At 40.7% G+C, this 20,968-nt stretch overlaps 1 long non-coding RNA gene across 1 annotated transcript in view; it reads left to right on the forward strand.

The window, feature by feature from the left end:
• Positions 1–18,631, forward strand: part of LOC140482162 (uncharacterized) — a 127,977-nt gene extending 109,346 nt beyond the window's left edge. The window contains exons 2-4 of the long non-coding RNA XR_011961676.1: positions 4,620–4,715; positions 7,521–7,589; positions 18,230–18,631. This is a non-coding gene — a long non-coding RNA (uncharacterized lncRNA). The remainder of the gene's footprint in view (positions 1–4,619; positions 4,716–7,520; positions 7,590–18,229) is intronic.
• The last annotated feature ends 2,337 nt before the right edge of the window (positions 18,632–20,968 follow it).

Consider the following 20,968-nt stretch of genomic DNA (forward strand, 5'->3'; position numbering starts at 1 on the left):
TTTGATAAAGTCCCACACAAGAGGTTAGTGAGTAAAATTAGGGCGCACGGGATTGGGGGCAAAGTACTAGATTGGATAGAGAATTGGTTGGCTAATAGGAAACAAAGGGTAGTGATTAACGGCTCCATTTCGAAATGGCAGGCAGTGACCAGTGGGGTACCGCAGGGATCCGTGCTGGGACCGCAGCTTTTTACAATATATGTAAATGATATAGAAGATGGTATCAGCAATAACATTAGCAAATTTGCTGATGACACAAAGCTAGGTGGTAGGGTAAAATGTGATGAGGATGTTAGGGGATTACAGGGTGACCTGGACAAGTTAGGTGAGTGGGCAGATGCATGGCAGATGCAGTTTAATGTGGATAAATGTCTGGTTATCCACTTTGGTGGCAAGAACAGGAAGGCAGATTACTACCTCAATGGTATCAAATTAGGTAAAGGGGCTGTTCAGAGAGATCTGGGTGTTCTTGTACACCAGTCAATGAAGGCAAGCATGCAGGTACAGCAGGTCGTGAAGAAGGCTAATAGCATGCTGGCCTTCATAACAAGAGGGATTGAGTATAGAAGCAAAGAGGTGCTTCTGCAGCTGTACAGGGCCCTGGTGAGACCACACCTGGAGTACTGTGTACAGTTCTGGTCTCCAAATTTGAGGAAAGACATTCTGGCTATTGAGGGAGTGCAGCGTAGGTTCACGAGGTCAATTCCTGGAATGGCAGGATTGCCTTACACGGAAAGACTGAAGCGACTGGGCTTGTATACCCTTGAGTTTAGAAGACTGAGAGGGGATCTGATTGAAACGTATAGGCTTATGAAAGGATTGGACACTCTGGCAGGAGGGAACATATTTCCGTTGATGGGGGAGTGCCGAACCAGAGGACACAACTTAAAAATACGGGGTAGACCATTTAGGACAGAGATGAGGAGAAACTACTTCACCCAGAGAGTGGTGGCTGTGTGGAATGCTCTGCCCCAGAGGGCAGTGGAGGCCCAGTCTCTGGATTCTTTTAAGAAAGAATTGGATAGAGCTCTTAAAGATAGTGGAGTCAAGGGGTACGGAGATAAGGCTGGAACAGGATACTAATTAGGAATGATCAGCCATGATCATATTGAATGGCGGTGCAGGCTCGAAGGGCAGAATGGCCTACTCCTGCATCTATTGTCTATTGTCTATTGTCTATTGTCTATTAATGATGTCCACCACAAGAGGAAAGCAATTGTTCCATTTCTCTGAAATTCACCAGTTAGAATCCTAGATAAGGCAGATGGAAATAATGAAATTATGCAATACAGAATGTATCAGCAAATGTATAATCACGTGTATGGTCCTTCACACTACTCTTCATTTGATGTTTCAGGGGAAAAAAACTGGTGTCGATGGTAGTTTTGATTCAACCATCAAGACAGCATTATCTAATAGAAATTGATGACCAGATACTGCTGTAGTTATGGCAGCACTATTTTAAGTGCATGCATTAATTTTAATAGAGAAAAGTCTTGTGTACACTCAAACAACAGAAATAAATACTCTCCACTGAATTATACTTATTTAACAACCAAAGCAGTAAAGAACCCAAAATAGTAACAAACACACTTAGACTCTGCTTGTTCATCAGTACTTTACTAATAATGAGCAAAAATATTACGTGTGCTTGCATATGTCTAGTGAATGTGGGTACTATATTGCGATTTCATGCTTAATGGAGGTATCTATTACTCATTTTTATTTACTAATCAGAAATGAAATTAAGCAAATCATGCATGGCTAGTGGTTAACACAGTGAAAACATTCCACTTGAAGATCATAAGATCACATGATAGATACAGATGAGAAGTGCCATTTAGTCCATTTTAGCTCATTTATCCATAAATAGTCAACCATTGCCACATAAAAGCAGTCAACTACTTAAGTCATTCCATAAAGTTTCTCTTTTAGTTGCCCACATGAAGTTCTTTCTATGAGTTAATTTTTTTCTATGAAATAAGAAACAGAAGTAGGATTTCTGGGTATTGCTAGCTAGGCCAGTATTCACTGTTTATCGCTAATTGCCCAAAGGCAGTTAAGAGTCAAACACATTATTGTAGGTCCGGAGTCACTTATAGGCCAGATTGGATATGGATGGCGAAAGGACAAAATGTTTTTTTTACCAATCCATGTCATAAATCCAAGAGTACTGTAAGACTTTACATTTAATTCAAATTTCATTGCTGCCGTTGTGAGATTCAAACTCATGTTCCCAAAACATTAACCTGTAGTTCTGGATTGCTAGTTTAATGATATTACTGTTACTCTACCACCTCATCTAAATAGACGAGGCTTGGCATTGACAAACAGTGAGAATGACTTCAAGAGGACGTCAAAAAAAAGAGCAAGCAGTCTGTAGATCAAATTTTATCTGAATAAGTGCATGACAATACATTTTTGGGGGAGGAAAAGTGAACAGGAACATAAACTGATTGCAAAGAAACATGATGGTGAATAGAGATACAGATTTAACAGTTCAATTACACAATTTCCTAAAATGCAAGTACAAGTAGATGAAACTGTAGTAAGGCTAACACAATTTTGAGTTTAATAACAGGAAACATGAATGTCTTTTCTGGGACATTGCACAACATTGAAATTGTCCAAAAGTAGAGAGTTGTGGTGAAATATATATTTGGCTTCAAGGTAGTGACGCCCAACCCCATGATGGGCTGGATATTACATTTCCCCATCAAGTATGTTTTTAGTTGATTGGGCATGTAAAATAGGGTAGGTGCCCAGTCTACCATCTTTGCACTTCTGCCCAATCTGACCCTATTATTTGGATTGTGGGTGGGTTATAAGATTGGCAGCCTGGCCACCGTATGCAAGTAAATAATTAAGGGACAATTGAGCTTCCTAAAAGTACAATTGATGTTGTTATTACTTCCCTGTCTGTGCCATATATAATTGGCATAGGTAGACAATGGGAGAAGGCAACCCATTTTTTTTCAAGATTTTAGCATTGTAGAAGGAAGTGGGGATCTATCTTCAGAGGAACCTTTTGTGTATCGGGGCACCCCTCCAAAAGATAGGATACACATCTTTTCTGCCTGCACATACATTAAAACCCAATGTTCCACCCCTCCAACTCCTCCCTCCCCCTGCCAAAGTTGGCCAAACCCTCTCTTTTTATCTGTGTCTGGGATCCATTCAGGCCTTTGTCCGGACTGATTGCAGTACCAGCAGTGTCCACTTTTAAGTTCTGGCACTGCTGAGCATGCAGGCTAATTGGCAAGCTACCATAGATAGATGAAAGTCCTATTTTCCACTAACATAGGCCAGGTGCAGTATGTTATGGCCAAGGTTGGGCTTGTTCTCACTCTATCAGCTGGATGCTGACTTTCTCTGTCAGCCCCGCCATAAATAAAGGGATCAGGAGGCTGGTCAGCAAGTTTGGTCCTTCAGTTGATCTGTATTAAAACTTGCCTTGATGTGTCAAGTGCAGATCCTGGAATCCTAACAGAATAGGGGTCAGTTACACTGAAAGCATCAGCATTATTTGTCTTCAGTTTCTTCCATTAAGCTGTTCAAACTGCAAGCCAGTTGTTATTACCCACTTGGGAGAACAGTCCAAATTGTATGATGCTCTGAAAATTTACAATGCAGAATTGCAGAATATGATTCAGTAAAAACCTATTAAAGTAAAATAAAGTAGAATGGTAATTAATATACTGCCATCTCATTTTCAAAATTGGAAAAGTATAGCTTTCATATATGAACCATGAATTGAGCATATTTGTGACATGACATTTATTTTTACGCCAATTAAAAGGGTAGCACTTCAACACTTCAATTAGCATTTCAACAAACTCTTTATTTATTTATTGTCAACAAAAATGATAGCACTGTTAAGTATTATTTGGGTGCATTATAGCTACAACACATCCATTCTCTTACTAAGCTGCATCCTCCAAAGGTTCTAAGACAACAAAGTCAGTTGTGGAACTCTGAACTAACAGAACCCTCAACGAGCAGATCAATACTGTTCAGCTTTGCTTTCACTGTCTTAACATTTCAGTGTATTTTAAATGGCAATATTCTTAAATACCAGCACTGCAGCAACTTCCTGCTATTTTTTTAAGTGACAGAAAATAAATCCCTTTGAACATTCAGGCAGAACATTGAAAATGCTGTTAGGTCATCTCTGAGCAGCCATCAAGTGTTTATTGTCTGGGAGTTCAATGTGAAACCGAAAAATGGCAGCAGTGAAGTAGTTGTCAGAAGCTGTAACAATCACATTAGACATAAAAGTGCTGAAGTCAATTTAAATGTATATTTTAATTAATTAATTAAAAGCTAATATTGGGGCAAGACATCAGGTCTATCGCCAGCTAAAAAATAAATCATTACATTTGGTTCTAGATAAGTCCATCAAAATTTAAATTTCTTCAAGGTGGATACTGACCGCATTCCTTCTAAAAATATAGATCTTGCATCTTCAGTCCTCTCACCTCCTTTCAAAAATGCCAAAATCTGTTACGACGGGCCGATTGTTTAACTGATTGGGCTCATTGTGGAATCACATAATCATAGGTTTACTGACCAGATAAAATGATATGTTTTGATTTTGTTTTGTTGTTCTTTTTTGCAAGAGAATGTGGGAGACAGATTGCTGTGACTATCATGGGCCTACAAACCATATTATCCATTGCTAGCACGCTGGGCAATGACATCGAAATGGCTACAAAGTATATGGGAGTTTTGCTTTTATTTTATAATTTGATTTTGAAGTGAGGCTAGACATGCTTTCTGATATTGTTGAAGGGAATGTGTCATTTGAACAAATTATGCAAATACAACGGACAACAAAAAGAATTGTTCAGGGAGTGAGTTCTTAAAACCCTATTGGTGAGTTAGACGAATCAAGGCCTGACCTAGTAGTGAAAATAAAGAAAGTCAGTTGGATTCTTCAAAATTTGGATTTAGCATTTTGCTTTTTGAGTTTTTGTTAATGAGGAAAAGTATGAGATGAAAAGTGAAAGAAAGAAAACAGATAGCTATGTTAACTTCCATCCACATTTGACCCCACAGCCACATCCACAGTGTAAGATACATCTAAATTCAAAAATTCAAAGGCAATTGCTTTTGCACTCCCTACTTCACCAGGGAGATAAAACATTGGGTTGCACACCATCTGCCAAGATGTAATCTGCAGACAGCCCCCACCACATGGATGTCACTGAACTTTCATGGCTCAGAACTCATTTAAAACTACCCTAGGGGAAGTCCTTTTTACCTGTTACTGTTCCTGCTTCACAATTCATAACCTTTCCGACCTTACTATCATTTGCAAACTTCTTCACACTTTTTCTGTTTCCAAATCCAGGTCATTCACATATGCAGAACCAACTTAGATTATGCAGCATATCTAATGTCCCAAGGCATTTAACAAGAGCGATACGATTAAAAGCTTTTTGACAATTTTTGACACACCAAATGAGAAATCAGGAAAGATGAAGCAAAAATTTGAACAAAAAGCTAGATTTCAAGGACTGTCTTAAAATAGGAGAGAAACATGGTGTCGAGGTTCAGGATCAGGAATTCCAGAACTTAGGGATAAAACATCTAAAGGCATGGTCACCAATATGGATCAGTGAAAATCAGTAAGGTCCAAGAGACTATAATTGGAGAAGCAAGAGAAGTTTGAGCTGTATTTTCATGCAGTGAGAAATATTTACAGTAACAATCCAGAAATGTTCATTTGTCCTAAACCACTGCTTCTTACCTCCCAGATTTGTAGTGCACTGCAGAGCCATTTTCTGTTTGGGAACCTGATTTATTAATGGGCAGATTTTGCTGCGATACTTTAACCCATCTATAGCGTTAGTGCCGATCTCTTTGCTGCCTGACCCATTAAGCAAAACATACAGTATGGCCGCCCATTCTGTCAAAAGGAAGATTTCTAATTGAATGCAAAGAATTACATAGACATGGATTTTATGAGGCTTCAGTGACTGTGGAAATGGAGCGGAGACCTAGAAAGATTCTCCCTGAGTCTTTATCTCTAACCTGAAGATTCCTGCTGTGGATCTGAGGATTGCAGTAAGGAAAGCTGTCCAAAGCACAGAATGAAGAGGCTGAAGATGTTATCAAATGATGTGTGCTCCCCCAGCCTGGAGACAGTGCTTCATGAGGATCCATGAGCTAAGGAGAGTAGAAAATGTACCAGTTGCACTTGCTGAGCATTCACACTCAGACCTTTTCAGTATTGACCTGCACAGCACTCCTCAGAATAATTTACCTTGAAATTACACTCACTCCTTTATTTCTAATCCCCATCCCAAACAGCGAACACTCACAATGACCCTCAGCTATTGCCCTGTCACACCTCTACATTAATGTCATCCTCCACAAATGTTGTCATTCCCTCACACCACACAAGCCCAGTAATGACACTCACAACTCCCAGTTTTCTCTCCTCAAAGAAGGGAGCATTCAATTCAATAAGTAGCAGAAGCCAATCTATGACTGTATGGGTGAAGTGGAAGTAAATTGGTGACATCCAATGATGGGGACCTAATCAAACAATGGGAATGGATTCTCACTTTCTCCAATGGAAAGAAGCAGTGGATGTGAACAGCAACCTACAACAAGATCTCAGAAATGCTGTCCGGACTAACCTGAGGAACTCCTGCTGAGATTTCTTGGAGCTGAGAGGACTGTCTTCCAACAAAGATAACCGTTTTCCTATGTGCCAGGTATGACTCCGATCATTGGAGAGTTTTCCCATGATTCCCATCAATTCCAACCTGGTTAAATGGCTCTTTTTAAACCCTAAATTCAGCTGGGCTGGGAGAAAAGTATAGAATGGAAGCCAATTCATCTTTCCTCACTCGGGAGTTGGAAATTTGCAGAATCACACTGGAACTTGGGGAACAATGCCTGGGATCTGCTTCCTCAGGTTCAGAGAAAACTTTACCCAATCACCTTTACTCATCTACAGGACCTCTGTCACCTTCCAAATCCAATCATTATGATATACTAGAGAATGTCTGGTAGGTCATCTATTCCTTTTGCCTTTAAATCTGTTGGCATCATCTCTCTCCTCAAATCACTACCATGGCAAACTGGCATTCCATCTCCAAAACCTTTTCCACCTACCAAACCCATTCACATATTTAGCAGAACTCCATATTTGAACCAAGTATCCAACTAACCTGGTCACATTGAGATTTAATGCAAACCTGACCTTTACAATCTCTGGCAGTGCCATCCTCAGCTTTGTGTAAAGGTCTGGGTCTAGTTGCAGAAGATTACATTGTTCAGTGAATACCTCCTTATTGAATCTGATTTGTCTCAGCCATTGTTCCTGGATGAGGTTGGGATATTAGCATTGCCTGCTGAAAGGCTGCTATGAGTAGGGCCTTCTACAGAAAGCCTTCCCATTTCTATAATTTCAGCTATATTTCTTGGTATCAACCTTCACTACGACCCCAATAACCTCTTGTGGTCATGTGAGCACAAACGAGCAAATCCTCTTTCTTTCTTCCTAGATGCTTTGGCTCAACAGAAGACCTCCAAACACAAGCTGCAGTACTTCCAAAATCTTCTCCACAACAAAAGTAAGTTCAAAGCACTTCACCGCAAATAAGAAGGCGGTCCCTTTAAATATGGGTGAACACCACCATCAGCTGAGTACGCCTAGATGGGAGAGACTTTTACTGGATTTGTGCATACATCCAAATGTTCTTCTGTGGTCTCCCTTCTATGGTTCTGTGCTTTGAAAGACATATGCATCAAATCAACTAAAATCACTGATTGTCACCACAGCTACTGGCTCACAAATAGCATTTTCATGCTAACATCCTTCCCAACATCAAATGTGGCTGTGGGGTCCATGCTATTTTATGTCCTGCAGACTTCCATAACATTCCAGCTGCGGAGTTATAGAGAGCAATTTTACAGTCAAGTGGTTTCAGGAATTTAGTGGTTGCTGTAAGAAACCTCAAAATATCCAATACTCCCTTTATATTAGAAAAGAGACGCTGGGTGAACATTTCATTTGCCTCTCCTAAAAATGTGGTGGTTTTACACATTTGTGTTTCCCATTAAGATGAAACATGCAACTTTGCGTCTTTTTGTTTTCTTTTCCAACACTTTAAATAATATTACAACCAAGGTTGCAGAAGCTACAAAGCAATACTGTCACCAGTCTGACTGCTGTAAAATCTTTGACTGGTCCTTGAAATATTAATGTAATGGTTGTGCTTGACAATTAATGACATGGCATTCATCCAGTGTCAGAATGTCCCAGAGTAACCGAGCCAACTGCTCATGGCTGCCCACAGCCCAAACCAAATGATAAAGAGGATTGAGCAATAGGTTGCAGATTCAAATAGTCTGCTAAGATGTGCCTGAACTCACAGGGGAAATTCAGCAAGGTTTCCTATTGCTGTTCACCTCAAACATCTCTTCAGGTTCAGACTCCACTATGATGCTTGCTGTCGTGGAGTATCCTGGTAGTACTCATTGTCAGGTTTACAGCAAGAAAAATATCCATGATGGCAAGGTACAAGAGAGGAACTGATGCTCATGGATTTGCAGTTCATTGAGCAGACAAGGCTGTTAGAAGAGTAGTGGTAAGAACTATGGTGGTGGGTAGGATAACATCGATAACTAATAATCCAAGGACCTGGTGTATTATCCTGACAGCTATGACTCCTTGCCAGCTGAGAATTATAAACATAATTAATTTTAAAATTCCAAAATAAAGAGGTAATGTTGACCATGAAAGTCTTAAATGTCATAAAAAAGTTCTGATTTACCAACATCCTTTGGGACAGGAAATTGGTCATTGTTACTTGTTCTGGCTTGTATTTTACTCCAGCCCCACAGCAATGTGGTTAGTTGCTAACTCTGAAATGACCTTGCAAGGGACTAAGTTATGTGGAACATTGATTCTCCTTCTCCTTGGATGCTGCCTGACCTGCTGTGCTTTGCCAGCACCACACTCTTGATTCTGTCCATGTGCAGCAAGGCCTGGACAACATTCAGGAATAGACCAATTGGTACAAATAATATTTGTGCCATATGAGTGTGAGGCAATATTCACCTTCAACAAACGAAGATGCAAACAATCTCCCATCACACTCAAAGCATTATTGTTGTCTAGGGGGGAAGGCTGGGTCATCATTAACAGAAGCCTAGCTGCACCAGTCACATGAATACAAGAGCAAGTCATAGGTTGGATCTATTATGGCAACTCACCAACTTTTCAAAGACTTTCCACTATTTGCAAGCCCCAAATGAAGACCATGATACAACATTCCTCACTTGCCTGGATGGATGATATTTCAACAACAGTGAGTAAGCTTCAAACCATCCCAAATATTCATTATCTCCACCACCACTTACACTGACAGCCACAAGATGTACTACAACAACTTGCAAAGGATCCTTCAACAAAAACTCCCAAACCTGTAACCCCCACCATCTAGAAGGACATGAGCAACAGACATGTAGGAATGCCACAACATGCAAGCTCCCCATCCCAAACCCTAACCCTATTACACACCATCCTGACTTGGAAATGTCACCATTGTTCCCTCTTTGTAATGATGTGCTCTTCATTCTGAGCACTGGGGTGTATTACAGAGCAGCTTGAGAAAATGTTTCACTGCCACCTTTTCAAATGACAATTAGAAACTGGCAATAGTGCTAGGCTTATCAGTGAGGCTTACATCCCATTTTTAAAAATCAACAAGGGAAAATAGAGCATTTATGAATCATAAAGTACAACTGTTACAAATGTGCAGAATAATCATTCAATGTTATTTGTTTATTAACTCACTGACTACATGTCCACCAATGACTGCCCCATTATGGGCAGCAACACCCCAAAGTAGATGAGGTGGTGCTGTATTTTAGCTTCAACTTCCAAGCAGAAAATGAACAATAGTTCATCGGTCAATAATTTTATGCAACCAACTCCTACCCTCACCCTCCACTTCACTCCCATCCATCTCTCCCACGCTTCTTAGAACCAATTTTGTTTACTATTACTTCAATGAAAACAGACATCATGTAAAACAGATGACTGGTTCTTGATTGCTATTTTGCTGTCAGTGATCAAAGTAAAAATCTCTCCATAACTTCAAAAGCAAAATGTTCTCTTAGCTAGATGTTGTTGTCTTGAAGTAAATTTAAGCCAAATAAATTGATATCGCAAAAGCTTTTCCCCTGAACAGGAATTGAGTCCTTAACAGCTATTGACTTGGCTTCAGACAGCATGCTTTGTTTGATATCAAGTGCAAAAGCAGATTGAATTCGAAGGAGTCTGTAGTTAAAACTGTCACCAACTCAAAAGACCACATTTTTATTCCCCAGCACAGTCAGCCCTACCCCACTGAGCATCAAACATATGTTCTCCAATTAACAATAATTAGTAGATAGATTATTATAAAGCAATGATCTGATTAGTTGTGAAAACAGCCATTAATGTTTGTTTAAAGATTACAAGGCTGATTTTAATCCTGCCTGTCTGACAGAAACAGGGCAGGAAAGTGGTTAAAATGGAGAATGGGTGCACTGTCGAAAGTGGTCAGGAGAGGAAAGGACCGAGATTATTGTGTCACATGGAAGGTTCACAACCAACAGAGAACAACAATGACTAAAACTAACAGGTTATTGGTTGCATTAATCAAATCTTTCAGTATAAATCAAAGGACTCATTGCAACAGAAATGCAACATAAAAAAAGGGAAGTTTTACTGTAGCTGTACAGGACCTTGGTGAGACCATACCTGGAACGTTGTGTACAGTTTTGGTTGACTTATTTGCTGAAAAATAAGTAATTTGAAGTAGTTCAGAGAAGGTTCATTCAACTCATATTTGGGATGAAGGGCTTATTAATGAAGAAATGTTGAACATCTTGGGTCTGGACCCATTAGATTTTAGAAGAATGAGATGTAAACCTTTGAAACATATAAAGTTCTGAATGGACCTTTCAGGGTAGTTACTGAAAGGATATTTAGACATGAGGCAACAGCCATTATAGTATAGGCAAGTAATTCTGATCTATTTGCTTTAGGACAGATGTTATTAAACCTGAAAGGGTTCAGAAAAGATTTACAAGGATGTTGCTGGATTGGAAGGTTTAAACTATAGGGAGATGCTGAATAGGCTGGGCTTGTTTTCCATGCAGCATCGGAGGCTGAAGGGTGACCTTTATAGAGGTTTATAAAATCATGAGGGGCATGGATAGGGTCAATGGGCAAGTTCTTTTTCTCAGGATAGAGGAGTCCAAAACTAGAGGGCATAGGTTTAAGGTAAGAGGGGAAAGATATAAAAGGGATTTGAGGGGCAACTTTTCATGAGAGTGGTGCGTGTATGAAATGAGCTGCCAGAGGAGGCTGGAACAATTATAACATTTAAAAGGTATTTGGATGGATACATGAACAGGAAGGGCTTAGAGGGGCATGGGTCAAATGCTGGCAAATGGTACTATATCAGTTTGGGATATCTGGTTTGCAATAATGAGTTTGATCGAAGGGTTTGTTTCCGTGCTCTTGACCCTATGACTATACAAATGGTCTTTTCCCAACCTGATCCTTTAAATATCCCTAAATGGAAAAATAATTTGTTTCACTTTTTTTGTGTGTTTGGAATGATTTCTGGAACCTACAGGAAAGTTTGAGCACCTCCAAGACTTACCAAATCCTTTATCATCCACAATTGCCTCTGACCCTCATCCCATCGTTTTTCCTATCCCAGTGCCTGATTCTTAACACTTACAGTAAGCCAATGCTACCTGCTAACATCTCATCAGTCAAACTAGCTTCAAGTAGCAGACTACCCTGAAATAAGCTAATGAGGCCCTTGAATGAACTGACAAATTGAACCAACCTCTGTGTACCCATTTACCAATTTTATTTCTAGTAAAATTGAAGTTAATGGGAAACAAGAGGGAAGATCTCCACTGATTGTAGTTACACCTAACACAAGGGAACATGGCTGTAGAACTGAAAGACGACACTCAGACAGTGATGCAAGAATTTCTCAGATAGTATCATAGGCCCAAAGATCATCAGTGCTTCATAAATGACCATCCCTCCATCATAAGGACAGAAGTGGGGATGTTCTACGTTCTCTTGCAGTGTTCAGTTTATACACAACTCAACAGGTATTGAAACATCAGTCTGTGCCTACATGCAGCAAAATTTAGATAGCATCAATGTTTTGTTGATTCATGGAAAATAATATTGCTGCTACAAAAGTGTCAGGCAAAGTTCATCCCCAAAAATAGAAAGTTTATCTACCTCCTTAATCACCACCCCATCTTGACATTCAATAGAATTACCATCATTGAGTCACATACCATCAATCTTGGGCTGTGACTTTCTACCAGCTATTAACTGGGCCAACTGTGTGCTTACGGCAGCTACAAAACCACATGAGACCCTTGGTATTCTATGGTTAGTCACTCAGCTCCTGTCTCCCCAAAGTCTAACCACCAGCTACGTGTCAGGATTGTGAAGGAATATTTGCCTGGATGAGTGCAGTTCCAACAACAAAAATGTTCAGCACCATCAAGGATAAAGTAACCCACATGATCAGTACCCCATGCTAAATATTATATTTCTCCAACATCAATGCACAGTGGCAGCAGTGTGTACCATCCATAGAATCCACTACAGCATCTCCAAACTCACTGCAAGATATACACCATCCTGACTATGAGCTATATCACCTTCCTTCACTGTTGCTGGGTAAACATGCTGGAATTTCCTACTTAACAGCACATGGGAGTACCGTCACCACACTGACTGCAGCCGATTAAGAATGTGGGAATGCACTTCCTAAAGGAAGGTGGTATTTGCTTCTCACTAGTTATGTTGTTTCATTGCTGCAAGAAGAAATTTGTTTCAAAATTTGTCATGAACAAGCTGTCAGATTACCTGAAGCCTCCCTGGAGATGCTTGTGAAAGAGGATGATCTGAATTGTATTTACATATTGCCAAATGAATTAGAGATGGCTCTGTGATGAGAGTGATCACACTGTCGTAATTATATCTCAATGGATTGTCTCGAAATACTTTTGTTATTCTTTGACAGAATATTCTAGAAGGTCTAAAAATAAAGGCGCCTAGTTATAAGCACTGAAATTTGACTGTTTATTTGGGTATAACAGAGTTGATAGCAGGTGTTCCCTGACAGTGGTTGGGAAACATAATGCCAACCAGGTATAGGAAAGAGATTTCCAAGGCTCCCTGTTCCAGGAATCTTACCCCGAGGATTGAATATGATGAAGGAAGTGCTTCGATGATCTTACTAGGGCAGCAAATGTGAGCACTAGATTTCATTTCCTTCATTCCCCCTCTCTCTAAATATATGACAGTGTCTTTCACCCACACTTTATTTCAGTACATTCAACAATTCCGTTTACACCATCACTATATTTACCACTCTGCACATGATCCTTCAGTTTCATTGTAACTATACTTCCTTGCTTTCATTATACTTACATCAAGCTCACTTCACTTGATAGTTCTTGCAGATAAATAAACTTTCTCAGGACTCGTTCCTTATTTCATACATACCTTTCCCATTCAGCACCCACTCACCTGTTTGAATCTTGCTTTTTCAGCAGAGAGCAAAGAGACCTTGGAGTACAGGTTCTTTAAAGTAGAGTTGCAGTTAGACTGGATAATAAAGAAGGCATTTGGTATGCTTTCCTTTATTGGTCAAAGTATTGAATACAAGAGTTGGGAGGTCATGTTATGAGTACAGGATATCGGTTAGGCCACTTTTGGAATATTGTGTGCCGTTCTGGTCTTCTCCCTATTGGATGGAAGGATGTTTTGAAACTTGAAAGGGTTCTGAAAAGATTTACAAGGATGTTGACAGGTTGAAGGATTTGAACTATAGGGAGAGGTTGAATAGGCTGGGGCTGTTTTCCCTGGAGCGTCAAAGGCTGAGGGGTGACCTTATAGTGGTTCATGAAATCATGAGGGGATTGGGCAGGATAAATAGACAAAGTCTTTTCCCTTCTGTGGGAGAGTCTAGAACTAGAGGGCATAGCTTTAGTATGAGAGGGGAAACTTTTTTCATGCAGAGAGTGATACATGTAGGGAATGAGCTGCCAGAAGAAGTGGTAGACACTGGTACAATTGCAATATTTAAAAGGCATCTGGATGGGTTTGTGAATGGGAAGGGTTTGGAAGGATATGGACCGGGTCCTGGCAGGTGGGACTCGACTGGGTTGGGGTATGTGGTCGGCATGGATGATTTGGATGGAAGGGTCTGTTTCCGTGCTGTACATCCCTATGACTCTATGACTCTAAGCGCTACACATCTGCCCTCTGCCTATCAATAACACTTGACCTGTCTTCCTATAGGCAAAAGATAACTGCACACCTTAGTCATGAATGGAGCAAAAGCAGGGGGATGCAGCTAACTAGGAGCAGCAAACTAAACCACCACAGACTTGGGAACAAACAAACGTACGAACAAGGAACAAGAGTAGACTCACTCAGCCCTTCAAGCCTGTTCCACCATTCAATAAGATTGTGGTTGATTTGATTTTAACCTCAACTATATATTCTTGAATATCCCCAATAATCTTTCAACTCCTGGAAATCAACAATCTATTTATTTCAGCTTAAAAATATTTAAATATTTTTGCATCCACTGCCTTTTGGAGGGAATTGCAAAGACTCACAACCCTCTGAGAGAGAAAAACTTTTCTCATCTCAGCCTTAAATGTGCGTGCCCTAATCCTTAAACTGCCTAGTTCTAGATTCTCCCACAAGAGTCTGAGGGTCACAAAGGTTTACATCACAGAAAAAGGCCCTTTGGAGGAAACATGTTTTCAACATCTACCCGGTTAAGTCTAATCATGACCTTAATTAAATTAAATGTTTCAATTAAATCACTGTTCTAAACACCTCATCATACAGGCCTAGCCTCGCTAGCCTTCCCTCATACTGCAACATTCTCGGAACTGCTTCCATTGCATTAACATCCTTTCATAAGTACAGTGACCAGTACTGCACCCTATACTTCAGCTGTGATCTCACCAATGTCCTGTATAACCTCTCTATATTCAATTCTCCAATTGCCAGGCAGCAACCACCCATCTTGACGGGTTCCCCTACTGTGGGCTGCTTTCTTTCTAGAGTGAGAAGGCAGGGGCATGACAGGAGATTAAAGTGGGTGGCACTTTCTAAGCTATTACTATTGGTGTGGGTGAGGAAGTGTCCTAAGTGAGTGAGTAGGCAACGCAGAGGCCATGCAGCATTAGTGGTGTCAGGGGTTGGGATGCCTGACAGCAAAAGGGCATGTGTTGCATGCAATAGTGAGAACGTTGGAGTATGAGCCTTGGTGGGAATTGGGTGCAGTACCAGTGATAGAGCGAATATGGGGTATGGGAGCGAAGATGGTGGCACTTATGCTGCAGAGCACAGTGGCTCAGTGGTTAGCCCTGCTGCCTCACTGAACAGGGACCCGGATTTGATTCCACCCTTGGGCAACCGTCTGTGTGCAGTTTGCACATTCTCCCTGCATTTGCGTTGGTTTCTTCTGGGTGCTCTGGTTTCCTCCCACAGTCCAAAGATGTGCAGTTTAGGTGAAACTGGCCATGCTAAATTGCCCATAGTGTCCACGAATGTGCAGGCAAGGTGAATAAGTCATGGGAAATGTAGGGTTATAGAAATGGGGTGGATCTAGGTGGGATGCTCTTCAGAGGGCTGTTGTGGACTCAATGGGCCAAATGGCCTGCTTCCACATTGTACAGATCTTATGATTTATGCGAATAGAGAAGATCATTGACCTGGGTGGCAACCTCAGACTGGATTGACATGGTTTAGTGTCATGCCTTCAATGCTGGTCTTGAAGAAGAGTAAGTCCTACCAGTACACCACTCTGTCCAGTAGGACCTGAAGGGCACTGTCCGCTAAGAGGGTCACCAATTTCTACTTGTCCACCATGTCTGGGGCACATATCAGTAACTGTGGAGGTGGAGATTAGAGTCAAAATTAGAGTGGTGCTGGAAAACCACAGCAGGTCAGGCAGCATCCGAGGAGCAGGAAAATAGACATCTTGGGCAAAAGCCCTTCATCAGGAATGAAGGGCTTTTGCCCAAAATGTCTATTTTCCTGCTCCTCGGATGCTGCCTGACCTGCTGTGCTTTACCAGCACCACTCTAATTTTGACTCTAATCTCCAGCATCTGCAGTACCCACTTCAGCACACCCAGTGAATGTTGAGTTGTTGCGGGAAGGGTGTGTGGGAAGACGAGGCTGAAACTGGGCTGCTATAGAAGTGGGGTAGGTAATTAATGATGTATGTTTGGGAATATATGATGATAAAATTCACTAGGTTCCATGATGGAAAACATTGCAAAAATCCTGATGCAATTTGCAATGTAAAAAATGTAAGATTCAGCTGAAGGACATTAAGGAATTTGGAGATGGTGCAGGAGCATGGCACTGAAGATAATGGTCAGCAACAATCTAAAATGGCAGGCAATGACAGATGGGCTGAATGGACTATTCCTGGTTCTACCTTCCAATGTTTCTAAACTTAGTCCGCGTTGGTACCAAAGGCTTAGGTAGAAAGAAGGATGAGATCATGAAAGCAGATATTAAGAAGTTAAGAGGGAAATTTAAATTAGATTCCCTATAAGATGGAAACAGGCCCTTCGGCCCAACAAGTCCACACTGACCCTCCAGAGAGTAACCTACTCAGACCCATGCCCCTACGTTTATCCCTGACTAATGCACCTAACACTATGGGCAATTTAGCATGGCATATTCACCTAACCTGCACATCTTTGGATTGTCAGGAGAAACCGGAGCATTGGGAGGAAATCCACACAGACACAGGGAGAATGTGCAAAGTTCACACACAGACAGTTGCCAGAGACAGGAATTGAATTTAAAGCAAATTCTAAAAAGCAGTAAACTCAGGGTTACTCTCAGTGCCACATATTAGAGTGCATAGAAATAGGAGGATTTCTCGACTGAAGAAGTGGTACAAGGATTGGTGTAAGAGATATGGCATCAAACCTTTAAATATTGGGACCAGTTCTGGAGTGTGTGGAACCTGTACAAACTGGACAGGTTAGACTTTAACATACCATGATATCCTCTCAGGTAGATTTGCTCAGGCTGTTAAGGAGTGTTTCAACTAGCTTGACAGGGGGCTGTTGGGATCTGAGAGGTAGCTCAAATTGGAAAGATGTTATGGGCGGCACAGTGGCTCAGTGGTTACCACTGCTGCCTCACAGCACCAGGGACCCGGGTTTGATTCCCACCCTGGGCAACTGTCTGTGTGGAGTTTGTACATTCTCCCCGTGTCTGTGTGAGTTTCCTCTGGGTGCTCCAATTTCCTCCCACAATCCAAAAAATGTGCATATTTGGTGAATTGGTCATGCTAAATTGCCAAATCAGGGGTAAATATAGGGTAGGAGAATGGGTCTGGGTGGGTTACTCTTTGAAGAGTCGGTATGGACATGTTGGGCCGAAGGGCCTGTTTCCATACTGTAGAGAATCTAATCATGTAAAGCTAGTACAGTCAGTTCTTCTACAATGCGATGGTTGCATTCTTGTGCAAATAATAGAAAAATTGCACTTCAGAAACAGTGCAGAAAGTGTTGCCACTTGTAATTGCATTACAGCCAACACATATTAAAAGTTCGTACTTTAAAAACAGCGTCCCCAGTTCATCAATCATGTTACAGCGAATTTGCATTGACAAAACGTGTGTTATAACAGAACGACTTGTAAAAGTGGCAAATGAAATCAGAAACAAGTGAAATAAAGGCGAGCTTCACTTGGAATGTGTAATAATCTCAAAAATACAAAGTTAAGGGCTTTACAGACAGATGAAGGGGTCTCAGGCCAGACTCAGGGCTCCAGAGACTGACCCAGAGAGTGCCTCTGACCATCATCCTGAAATGTTCAAAGCTTTTTTTAAAAATGTACTCAGCCTAGCTCCTGAGTTTTCCTGTATGTCACAGCTGAGCCCATCTCTCCCCTGCTGAAACTGTGGAACTGTCAATACCTGTGACTGGGTTGGTAGTATCAAGACCCCATTCTGTTCCTTACTTACATTAGAGGCAAGTGTAGACCCATGACTCGCTTTTTACCCTGATATCAGGGTCCCTATTTTGCTGATAAATTTCAACCTTTTAATTCTGTTTCATTCTCCTGCGGTGCTGCCTAACCAGTTAAGAATTTCTAGCATTTTCTGTTTTCCTTTCAGATTTCCATCCTTCACAGAGTTTTGCTTTTGTGCAAAGCTTTTTGGAAGCAGTTCCTGGAAGTTCACTCAACACTAACTGTTCATGGACGAATCTAGATCAGCAACAATGGGACAAGAATTCCAACCAAAATGGCAATTAGCAGGAATGCCTATTCCTTGAACAAACAGCACCCCATGGTCCAAGGACAAATTGCTTCAACCCTTCAACTCATATTGCACTCAGCAAAGGGACAATTAAGCTGGGAGATTGTAATACATTCTCCATGTGATCAATTGGTGAAATCAAATCTACAACAGATTGATAAAATATACATGTGAATGTAAGGTCTTGAAGATGCAATAAAAATTTGCAGAGGGAAAAAGTAACAGCTAATATGGGCTCTAAGGTGATTTTACCTTGCTTTGGACTTATAAACTGTTCTGCATAAGAATATCAAAATAATAAAGATATAAATACATCAATATTGCGTTGTCTGCAGCTCTTCACTTCATCCCTCTGGCATCTACTCAACCATCTGTGCGCACCAAGATTAAATATTTAATCTCTTTGGTTCTTCTATTTACTGCTGAGGTGTGTTACATTTTTCTGTGATTATTTTTAAAGATTAATAGTCACAGTGAATTCAGCTATGACTGTTACTTATAGAATGGGATTTTTAAAATGACTACATTTGTATGGTTTCCCACAATGCAAAGTCATGGTCAGGGAAACCAGCATCCTGAATAATCATCAATTTATTTTATTCCCTGATGCAGAAAGTCTGGTGTAAATGGGGAGCAATAATTTAATCTGTTACTCGTGCCAAGAGTGCAGTAAACTGAAGTACTCAAGATACCAGTGTTATTTCATGCACTTTGAATACAGTACCATAAAAAAGGTTATAAAATGCTCAAGTAATAAGACGAAAATTCAAAACCAACTTTGCAGCAATCAGAACTTAGTGGCACCATGAAAACTTTTGAGCTTTTGTACAAAGGATTAGTGAGGGACATAATTAAAGGAACAGCAATGTTAGTGTTATTTATGCTACTTTATTCTCCTTCCACCAGCTCAAGGGGGAAGGGGCTAATTTTTAATCTAATTTGTGGCATTTCAAATTCTACACAGAGATTTCTTATGCATCTCCTGAGCTCAGTCTTTCTCCTTGCAGCCCTGCTTTTCTTCTTAAGGGACTGCATCTAAATCCTACCAATTTAGTCTATATGCGTCGAACCAGCAAGTGCTAAGGATTGTTTTGCATAGATTTTATTGAGACACTGTTACCATTTGCTTTGCACTAGTTCTGTTTAATTACATGTTTTGAACACACTTTGTTTTTCATCTTGGATTTTTTCTTCACCTGAGCCCATTGAGTTAAAAAAATTATTTCCCCTGTCATTTAATTTTCCTTCTTTTTGTGATCTGTAATTGGCCCTGGGTTTCTGACTTTTTGCTAATAAGCAGCTTACTCTCTCTCCCTTTAGACATAACCCGCACTGCACTCTTTATGTTATGAATTTTACAAGGGATTTTAATAGATGCTTTAGGCTATGCAAACTGTTGTTAAAAAAAAAGAAAAGCTTAATGCTCAAGCCTTGACACAGAGGACATGTGAATGTCTGCTTATTATTGCAGTCAAGTCTCAAAAACTTTCATTAAGATTTGTCAGGGCCAAGAGGGGAAACAAAATCAGGACTACATGAAGGAATATTAACCTCATACTCCACAACAAACTACAATTAGTAAGTACTCCATTTTAACTCTCTTTGGACAGAAATGCTCATTATTTTTATACATACATAATAAAACTGCTTATCTAAGGTCAAAGGCCTGCTTGTGGATGAAGAAATGAGGAGGTGTCAGAGCAGGAGAAATTGTGATTTGTATTCTTCATTTCAAGATAGCTCTAAAATGCTACACAGGGAATGGAAGGAAATGTTGAAAGTGGGTGTCAGGCTGTCAGTAGTCTGACAGCTATGGTAACTACCCTCTAATCCAGCAGGCTCCAGCCATGCTCTCAGCTGACACTGCAAGGGTTGATTGACAGCTGAAGTGCAGGCACTTTTTACAGGCAGAAGTGACTTTCAGTCTACAGAGCTGACAAGCACAAAGGAGAGATTTGCCCTGAATGGTTGGTAGTGAAGCTTGGTAAAGGGGTTATTGAAGAGGTCTTTGAAAAGATGTCAAATTCAAGCTCTGGTCATAACAATACTGTTAATCACAGCAGTGGACAGTGCCTTGCTGATGTTTGAACTGGTTGCATGGATAGATAGGTACATTCAAGAAAACAATCACTCGAGAGTACAAAACATTGTCTCAAAACGCGCAAAAATTTGATAGTTTTGTACAACCACTTCTTAAAAGTGTTTAAAATTTTAGCTCTCCAAAAGCTTCGTGAACTCACACAGGGGGGAGCTGAGCTGTACAGGCCCCAAGTTTAATGCCCTTTTATGGTGGAGCTTGCCAATCTCCCATCACAATCACACCACAAACATCACCACTGAAGCTGATGGCATGTATTTATTTCTCCCCCTTGATGATCCAGAAATGGTTTGGGGCTGAAGAAAGTCAGGCAGGAGAAAGTGAGGACTGCAGATGCTGGAGATCAGGATGAAGGACTTTTTCCCGAAACATCGATTCTCCTGCTCCTCGGATGCTGCCTGACTGCTGTGCTTTTCCAGCACCACATTCTCGACACTGAGTACCCTTTAAGAAATTGTATGTGCAGGTTAAGTAGGACTGACTGGACATATGATACA

This window comes from Chiloscyllium punctatum, chromosome 10 (genome assembly GCF_047496795.1).
Source record: "Chiloscyllium punctatum isolate Juve2018m chromosome 10, sChiPun1.3, whole genome shotgun sequence".
Classification (NCBI taxonomy): domain Eukaryota; kingdom Metazoa; phylum Chordata; class Chondrichthyes; order Orectolobiformes; family Hemiscylliidae; genus Chiloscyllium; species Chiloscyllium punctatum.